Below are 9,952 nucleotides of genomic sequence, written 5' to 3'. Positions count from 1 at the left end.
AGGTTCTTCCCACTCACAGACCAGTGGAGAGGGGATTGGAGTTCTATTCCTGTTTCCTCTGTCAGTCCCTGTCTGACCCTGGACAAGCCACATTGCCCTGTTGGTCCCCCACTTTCAGGCATTCTCTCCTCACACCTTGCTGACACAACTCTGATTTGGCTTGGTGGCAGTGTGCCCAGCCAGGTAATGGCTCATGACTGGGGAAACAGCACTTCTGCCTACTTGCCTGGTTAGGCTCCAATGCAACTAGGGGTAACCACATGACCTACTCCCAGGCAGGGAGGAAGAAGGACACTGCTGGGATCCTTCTGGGAGATCTTCTGCAAGAAAAGCCACCTCCCCTTTACTCTTGTGTCCTCCCTTCTTTCCAGTTTTGGTTGCCATTGAATGAGGATGTGACGTTTGGAGCTTTGGCAGCTATGTTGCACAATGAAGAAAATACCAAGAAAAATCTGAGACTTACCAACCTCATGCTTTGGCTTTATGGGGCTGTTTGACAGTCCTGGGACCACATAGATTTGTTATGTGAATAAAATAAATTCCTTTTAATTAAGCCCTTGAGTTTTCTTTACTGACAGCCAAACATACCGTAACTGACATAGCGCTGTTTCTTCATCAGTAAAGTGAAAAGAATGGTTCTGATGGTAGCCATCATCCTTTGGGCTCTCATGCTCTGTGATGAGGAACTCCACCTAGAATTTACCCACCAGAGCACTGAGGAACACCAGGTTTCTGCTGACCTTCTATCTGTCCTTACAAACTTGAGGACAAAATGGTGAGATTGGACAGTCCCTGAGCCCTTTCCTTTCCTACCAGGAAACTTCATCCATGACCAAATTTCCCAAAGGACACAGATGACGATCCATTACATTTGCGTGTAACAAAATCACAGAAGCCTGACATCAGTGTCTTAAGTAAATAGGGTTTTGGACTTTTTTCCTCAAATGACAAGAAGTCCAGATGTCAGGAAGCCACAGCTGGTCAAGGTTCTAGGGTTGGAGCAAGGTTATCAGGGACCAGGGTCCTTTCAGCTTTGTCATCCTCAACAGGGTGCCTTCGTCCCTATGGTCACATGATGGCGGATGTCCCTTCAGGCAGAGCTTCAGTCCTAGAGAGGAATAGAGGCAAGTTAAGGGCAAAGGTAAAGTGTCACTGGATCTGACAGGGAAGTAGCCATCCTGCAGGCCCCACTCAGAGGACCTCTGTCACCAGTTATACTGGTTGTGTAGCCACCCTCAGCATTGAGGGAGAGGAAGGGGAGAATGACTGTTGGGTAGACAACGAGCCACATGAGCCACCAGAAGACCTGGGACTCAGCCCAGCACTGTTTCCTGCCGCCCTCTGTGATGCTGGCACTCAGTTAATGCCACAAGCCTCAGCTGTCGCATCTACGTGGCACAAGGAAAGGGAAGAGGACCCTGCACTGGGGTCCCCAGAAGGCTGGGGTGCTGGTTTGGAAAATTAGGGCAGGTGTGGGATTGGGAAGAGTGGCCCATTCGAGGCTCTTTTGATTTCAAGAGATATAAATTCATTCTTAAGGAACCCTACTTCAAAAGACACCTGCACCCCAATGTTCATAGCAGCACTGTTTACAATAGCCAAGACATGGAAACAGCCTAAATGTCCATCAACAGATGAGTGGATAAAGAAGATGTGGTATATTTATACAATGGAATACTATTCAGCCATAAAAACCTACAACACAACGCCATTTGCAGCAATGTGGATGTTCCTGGAGAATGTCATTCTAAGTGAAGTAAGCCAGAAAGAGAAAGAAAAATACTGTATGAGATCGCTCATATGTGGAATCTAAAAAAAAAAAAAAAAAAAAGAACATAAATACAAAACAGAAACAGACTCACAGACATAGAATACAAACTTGTGGTTGCCAAGGTGGGGGTGGTGGGAAGGGATAGACGGGGAGTTCAAAATTTGTAGATACTGACAGGCATATGTAGAATAGATAAACAAGATTATAGTGTACAACACAGGGAAATATATACAAGATCCTGTGGTAGCTCACAGCAAAAAAAAATGTGACAATGAATATATGTCTGTTCATGTATAACTGAAAAATTGTGCTCTACACTGGAATTTGACACAACATTGTAAAATGACTATAACTCAATAAAAAATGTTTAAAAAAAAGATACCTGCAAAAAAAAGAAGAAATTTATTCTTATCAAAAGGGGTGGGTGGAGATTTATTTTAACTCCTCCAATGGACTGTTTATAACAGCCCATCCCAACATCTGTAAAAGACCATTTCTGTCCTTTGTTCTCCCAACTTGCCTGAGGTTTGCTATAGGTTGCATGTCCGGAATTACAATTCTTTGCTATTCCTCAATAAACCCATTTTGCTGGTAAAATTACTGGCTGTTTTATTGTTGGAGGTCAACACTCCTCTAAAGCCTTGAGAAAGGAACACAGTCCTGATGACACTCTAATTTCAACCCAGTATACCTGTGTCAGACTTCTGACCTCTAGAACTGTCAGATAATACATTTGTGCCCTTGTAAGCCTCTGAGTTGGTGGTAACTTGTTACTGCAGCTATGGGAAACAGACATGTGGCATTTTGAGGGCAGCCTTCCACATGGTGGGAGTGATGGAGAGGCAACCAGTGCAGCCCTGGGCAAAGAAATATAATGCATGCCGCATATGTAATTTCAAATTTTCCAGTAGACACATTAAAAATTAAAAAGAACCGGTAAAATGAGTTTAACCCAACGTTTTCCAAATACTATCCTTTCAACGTGAAATCAATATAAATTAATGAGATTTTATGATATTAATTAATGAGACAAATTATGGTATTGTTTAGATATGAAGGAAATCTTTTACTTTCTTTTTTATCCTAAGTCTTCAGAACCCAGTGTGTATTTTGCACTCAGAACATCTCAGTTTTTCTGACCTCATTTCAAGTACTCAATAGTCATTTGTAGCCAGTGGCTACTGTATTGGAGGGCACAGGCCTCGTGGCTGTACCTCTGGTGGTTAGGGTGGTAGCTGCTGGCATCAGCCAGAACCAGGATTCATTTGTGAGACAGACAAGGGAAAATGCCAACCCCTGCTGATGTGTGGAAGTGTGTATGACAGCTGAGAGTCACGTTTTTTCTGATCAGGGATCCTCCACAAACATGAGGTCACTGTGGGCTCCGTCATGGTGGGCAGAACGGCCCCAGAGAAGAGGGGTTGTGGCTGCCTGTTGCAGGGTGTGGCAGCTTCTTGGGTTGAGGGGGAAACAGTCCCAGTGGAACATGTGCAGACTAAGAAGGGAATTTTAAAAGCTTGTGGCTGGGACATTCTGCTTCTAAAGAATAAGGTGAGCTCAAAGCAGGGAGCCGACTACAGAGAGAGGGTGAGAAGCTTTCATATTTGGAAACTGAACAGAAACACTGGCTCAGGCTTTGGACACAGAGCATAGAAACTCCAAGAAGAATGAGATCAGCTGGAAAAAAAAAAAAAGGGGTTTGATCTTGTAGACCAAACAGGAACAGTGGGGAACAGGCCAAAAACGGAGCGGAGAGCAGTCAGCTTCTTCCAGGGCTGCAGCCCGATTCCTCTTCTATGGAGGAAAGTGGGATCAGCTCAGGAATAGGTTGATGTGATGACGGAGGGGTGTGGGGTAAGGGGGTGGCCAGGAGAGGAAGCGAAGCTGGGCGTGCTGTAGGATTGGGGGCAGAGAGGAAGCCTGTGCTGCTAACAGGTCACAAGGGTCATGTGAGGCTTGAGGCCTTCAAGAACCAAGGGAAGCCCACCTGGGCCCCAGCAGCTCTGGGGAAGCGCCTGCTAGTCCAACCAGCCCTCCCCAGCCCTCCCCAGGCGTGAATGAGGGCAGCAGCCCTGGGCCTCTCTCCCCACACTGCAAACAGAGAGCTGGAGAAGGCCGGGAGGGAGGGAGCTGGCCTGGTTTCCCACTGGGAGGGTCAGCCCATGCCTCCAGAACCCCATGGACCTTGCCCATCCCCATGTGGACTCAACCTTTAAACTCTTTGCTCAGCACTGTAACACTTCCAACCATTAGCAGTGGGAAGCAGATGCCCCCCCAGCCTTTGACCTTGGCCCATTGCAACATTCTTCTTTTTTAGAGGAGGCATGGGATACAAGAACCCAGAAGATCCTTCAGCCAACTTATGTATCATCTCACTTAGCCTCCCAATAATCATTCAAGATGAGTATCATTCTTACTCACCTTATAGATGAGGAAACAGAGGCCCAGGGAGGTGAGGGTGACCCTGTGTAATAGCCAGGATAGGCTTGGTTGTGCTGCTGTAACAAACAGCTCTGAGATCTCACAATGCTTCTCACTCCCACTGTATGTCTCCAGGGGGCTGGCAGCAGGGTCGGCTCCATGCAGGTTACTCAGTGATTCAGGCTGATTAAGGCTCCACTCTCTGGAACAGTGGCCTTCTCAAACTCCCTGGCAGGGAAAGACACAGCCGATGGGTCCACACGCTGACTCTTCTGTGCTTTGGTGTGACCCTACCTAAATAGAAAGGAGCTGAGAAGTCTGGGAGAGCAGCTGGGATGTCTGATGAGCCACACCCAGTTAGGAAGTAGGAGCAAGATGAACTCAGAAGTCTCTAATGTCAGTCTTCACTCTCACACCCACATCACACAGCCCCAAATGACTGTGAAAGCTGGTTGTGAGCTGTGCAAATGGTGATATGCAAATTCAAGGGGTGTCAACACCATAACCCCCAGATATTCTCATCAACTCCCTCCTTAGTCCATCCCCAGAGACAGTTCTGCAAACCACAGGGCCTTTCAGGCCAGGGGCAATTCGATGGCACTACCCCCACCCTCCTGGGGCTGCCTTCCCACTTTCCAGCCTGCACTCTAGGTCCCTGCTGAGTCCCATTACCCTCAGCAGCCCCCAGGTTCCTGAGCCTGAAGCTGCCTTTTCATTCCTGTGGAATCTGGAGCCCCAGCCCTGCACGGCCCCCACCCCCAACCTGATGCACAGGCACCTGCCCCAGTCCTCGCTGGGAGCAGCCTTGCTAACAGCCTTGCTAATCCGTTAACTATCTACTGCTAGTGGAGGTGCCTGTTAATTGAAAACTCAGCCCCCTCCTTTAATTGCTTGCCTGCCTTCTGGCTGTCTCCGTTTAGTATGGGTTTCCTCTGGGTTTTCTCCATGCTCTCTGGGCCCTCGGTTCTCAGCCTCTGGACTCTTGTTTCTTCCTGGTCAATGTTGGCGTTTGTTACCACCTTCTGCAGAGCTGGTCACTGGGGCGTCTCAGGCCCCGGTGTGAGAGTCTGGGGGTTACACCCACAGCCAGCAGGAGATGCCTCACTCCTCCCAGATCTACTGTGGGAGGCAGGAAGGCAGTTAAAAGCAATTTGCCCCAGGAGTTAATGAAGAGGTACTGGGCCAGTGGGAGGACTCAGTGGGGGAACAGGTTTCAACTTAAAAGGCCAAACCCCCCTCCTCTTGCAGAGCTGGCCAGAGGAGCTGCTGCCTGGAGGGCTACTGGGAGCCTCGAAAAGTGAAAAGCAAAGCTGCTGAGCCAGGTGCCTGGAAGGTTCCACCCTGACTCTCTCCCACTACCCCCCATCCCCAGTGTTTTCTGACCTCATTGCTTTGAGTCTGGCCCCCAATCTCATTCACCACTTCTCTCCCTGGCGTATCACCACATTGGCCAGGTACGGATACAATTTGGAAGTGTCAACAATCTGATGAGTGAAAAAAGCAAATTTCAGAAAAATGGGTATAATATCCCATTCTTCTGATAAACCTCTTTGAATGTGGTATACATTTATGTTTAGAGATACATACATTTTTTAAAGGTTTGGTAAAATGCCCACCAAACTGATGAGTAGTTAATTTGGAGAGTGGGATTGGGAGAGCGAGAAGGGAAGGCTAGAATTTTATATTTACTGTTTGAATTATTTTACCAAGAAAGGGAACAAGTGAACATCTGTCTCAATGGCTCCATGACCTTGGACAAGCCACTTAGCCACCCGGTCGGAGCCTCAGCGGCCTCAGCGGCCTCAGCTCTAAGATGGAGGCTTGTCCCAAATCCCCTTTCACTCTGTATTAGGACTCCAGGTTGAGAGCAATCTAAACCAGCTCCAGCCTGTATAATAAAGGGGGGAGTGTCTCATAAAAGGACCCAGGGGATTCTTATGCATCCAGGTGTTAGGCAGGAAATGGAGCTGGGATGAATCTCCACCTCTTCTCACTATGTGCCTGCTTTCTTCTCTCTCTTTAAAAAATCATTTCTTGGCTTCCACATTCCCATGGCAGAAAACATAGCAGCAAGGTTTATGTATTATGGGCCTAGCCCACTAGGAAGGCCTGGGTCCTAACTCTGAAGTCCTGGACAAGTGTCTATTTGGCCAGCCTGTATCAGTCCTACGAGGCTGGGTTATGCTGTAGTAACAAACAGCCTCCAATTCTCAATGGCTCAAACAGTAAATTGATTTCTTGCCCATGCAATGTGTCCACTGTGGGTCAGCAGGAAGGCTCTGCGTGCCGTAGTCACTCAGTGACTCAGTTTGATGGAGGCTTCATGTCAGCAGGTGTGTCCAGGAACACAGAGACAAGGAATGAGACAAGATGAACTACTTTATTCTCCTGCTTGGAAGTCACACCCACATCACTTGCAATTGGTCGCAATTTGATTTATTGGTCAAAGCAAGTCAGATGGCCAGGCCTGAACTGAAGTGGATGGGGAAGTCATCTCCTATGCTGGGATAAAAGAGACGAGAACATTTGTGAACAGCCCCAATGACTACCACAATGACCTGTCACCAAGAGCCCCTGCCCCATCTCCTTTTACCTGACCTGTCACCCCAGGAATTCCCACTGTGTAAATGAAGTGTTGCCAGGGAAGATGCTAGAGATTTCCCGGAAGGGTTTAGCTTCTAGACATTGTTAGTTGGTTCCTTTTCCGTGGTGGGGAGAAAAAAAATCATCGTGGCAGAGAGCTGTAAGAGTGCAACATGTTCCTAGAGACTCCCTCTGAATCCCAGAGACTTGCCAAGCCCACCCGCCTGGGACTTGGGGTCTCAGTAGAACAGCCTTCTCCCCAGTCCAGCCTTTCCCCTCCTCCAGCAGGAAAGACACACTTCTGAAGGAGGAGGCTGAGGATGGGCGGTGGGGGAGATCGTTGACGAATCCTGTCTGAGGATCCAGAACATAAACTTCAGCTGCTATTTGCTTTGATGGTCCCTCCCTGGTTTCATCTACAGAAACATTGTCTCTCTGTGGTCATTTAGGGGGAGGTGCCAGGCAGGCAAGAACTTTAGGACCCAGAGGCGTGGGTTCAAGTCCTGGCTCTACCACTAAGTGGCTCTGTGACATGGGCAAGAGACTTAACCCCTCGGAGCCTCAGTTTCCTCATCTGTAAACTAGGTTAATGACACTGTCTGCCCCCTGATGGTCCTTCTGGATTCTTGTGAGGACTGGTTGTTACAGTGGGTGTCACGACTCTTTGTAAGGGGTGTCACCTGGGCAAACATAAAAGTTGTCTTTGTTGTTGTGGCCTTCCTGGCATCCTGCCCCTGAAAGCCACCCTGTCTCGGGGCCTCCCCACCCAGACATGAGGCAGTCAGCCTGCCAGCTCTGGAGACAAGCTCATGTCTGAGATTTTAGACAGAATAATTTCTTCCGCCTGTCAAGCCTGCCTGTCCGGGAGAATCACACAGCCCACACAGCTCCCCCAGCCATTGTTCGCCTCATCAGCCAGCAAAAAAGCTTCCATCTCCATGAAGCAGAGTGAGGCATGGGGGAAGGAGGGGGACGCTGAAGAACGCAGGGCTGACGGCCCTCACCCCAGAGGGCCCCTGGCGCCGGGCCAAGGGCTGCCATCAGGAGGCAGGGGCCAGCTTCCTTCTGGATCCCCACCCCACCTGGATTCCAGCCACATGGCTAGCTCCCTGCCGCGTGAGCCACCCGAGAGGCTCAACCTGCTGAGGCCTTGACCCAAGCCCCTGCAGGACCCATGCAAGGCAGGAGTGAGCAACAGCGCCCTGGTGTTCCAGCTGGGGACAGAGAGGGCAGGCGGCCTGTGTCACACCGCCAGTGAATGACAGAGACAGTAAGAGAGCTCTTTCTGCACTGCACTCTTTCCCAGAACTTGTCACTGGAGGCCTGGAAGCCAGAAGGGCCAGGGAAGGAGGTACAGGGAGAGCTTGCTCCCTGCTCTGGAGGGGAGACCGCAGGGGCCCCGAGCTTGTCCCTCCCAGCCTTGGCCACACCCAGGACTCTGCTGCCCTTGCTGCCTGGCCTGGGGCTCAGCCAGCTCTTAGAAACAGCAGGCGCCCCCACACTAGTCTTTATAGCGAACAAAGGCATCAGTGGGGTGAAACTTCGGAGGCCCCCATTAAATGTCCAGCAGGCTGGCTCCCCAGACTGAGTGAGTCTCCCGAGGACAGGGGAGGTGTACATGGGGAGGGGCGCACCCTGGCCACCCTGCCCTCCTGAGGGAGGACCTTCTGATGTGGACCCCCCCCCACCAGCCAGGCCCCTGGGTCAGGGTGCTGATGGTGGGTTCGGGGGCTCAGGGAGCTGAGGAAGTGAGGGGTGGAGGCAGGGGACCTGGCGGAAGGCAGGCAGAGCGGTTGTGGGGACAGGATCTCAGATGCAGTTTCTACAACAATGCAGACCTTTTGCTCAAAACGTCCCATTTCTCCCAGCCACGGCCCTCCACCCGAGGGCCCTGAGGAGAGAAGTCAGGAATGGCTGGGGCACCAGGGCCCCCTCCCTTTCTTCTGTGGCCCCCGGTGGGTACTGCACGCCTCTCAGGGCCGGAGGTGGGCACTCCGGGATGGGAGAGAGCTGAATGAGGGAAAGAAGGGGGTCTGGGAGAGGCAGTGCGTTCCTGCGCCCCCAGACAGGGCTCCTGGCTCCAGAAACTGGGGCACAAGCCTCATCTCCACCAACCCCATAGCTCCCTCCTCCTGGCCCCTCCACCCCACCCCCACCAGCTCCCCTGCCACTGCGCCTGGTCCCCACAGCCCATCAGGAGCCAGAGGGAGCACCTCTCGCCGGGGTAGCTCCAGGCACCAAAGGGAAGGGACTTTCATGAGCGTCACTCAGAGACAAAGTCTGGGGACAACAGGCCCAGCCTGGGGGCTGAGAATTAGCCAGTCCCACCATATCCAGGGCCATAAATATGCCATGCTCTTTGACCCAGTAATCCCACTGTTTGGAATTCCTTCCAAAGACATAACTGCAAAGGGAAAACAGCTATACGTGCGCAGCTGTTTATAGCAACATTATTTATAATAGTACGAACCTGGAATCGGCCCAAGTGCTCTGCAAGCTGTGGACGGGAGGGGCTGATGTGTCAATAAGGCAGAATATTTATTATGCAGCCAAGAAAAATGGCAAACTTGGAAAATTCTTCATGAAATAATGTTAAGAGAAAAGAGAACACAAACTTGCACGTTTATCCTGCCAGCCAGTGGTGACTGAGCACCCCGTCTGGGCAACTGCTCTGGGCACTAGAGAGACCACTGGGAGTGGACCAAGGCCCCGACCTCCTGGACAGAACATTCCAGCCCTGAGCCGTATGATAAACAACGAATCACAGCATCATGAGATGACTGCCTTCCTAAGATGAGAAATGGACAGTCTTCACCCCTGCTGCCCTCTGCTGCCCACTGTGGGGTCTGTCCCATCTGGCTGATGGGTCACCAAGGAGTGACCCAGCAGAGGGCCATGGACTCCTAAGGGAGAAGCCTTTCATCAAGCAGAAGCTGAGCTCAGGAGCAAGGCAGCCAGGGCCACTGTGACGGTACCAGGCCACGGGCAGTGGGTGGGCACAGCCAGCCTGAAGGGTCTTCTTCCCAGGGGAGGGAATCTGGCAGGCTGCTTTTGGGGAAGCCCATGAACCTTAAGAGTTGTGGACAAACCAGAGCAGAAACAGCTCCTGAGAATGTGAGCTCGGTTTTCTACTAACCTGGCAAGTGGGGGCTCAGGAGTGATTGGGCCTGAGGGGCT

General features: G+C 50.9%; 1 long non-coding RNA gene across 1 annotated transcript; it reads right to left on the bottom strand.

Annotated features, from left to right (window-relative positions):
• Positions 1 to 910: 910 nt before the first annotated feature.
• Positions 911 to 4,508, bottom strand: LOC135319878 (uncharacterized). Its single transcript, XR_010378874.1, has 2 exons — positions 4,193 to 4,508; positions 911 to 1,108 (listed from the first exon to the last, which is right to left on the bottom strand). It is a non-coding gene; the product is annotated as an uncharacterized LOC135319878 (long non-coding RNA).
• Between the last annotated feature and the right edge of the window lie 5,444 nt (positions 4,509 to 9,952).

Source organism: Camelus dromedarius, chromosome 33, assembly GCF_036321535.1.
Source record: "Camelus dromedarius isolate mCamDro1 chromosome 33, mCamDro1.pat, whole genome shotgun sequence".
Classification (NCBI taxonomy): domain Eukaryota; kingdom Metazoa; phylum Chordata; class Mammalia; order Artiodactyla; family Camelidae; genus Camelus; species Camelus dromedarius.
Note: the sequence above shows the minus strand (reverse complement) of the source record. Positions and strands in the feature narration are given on the sequence as shown.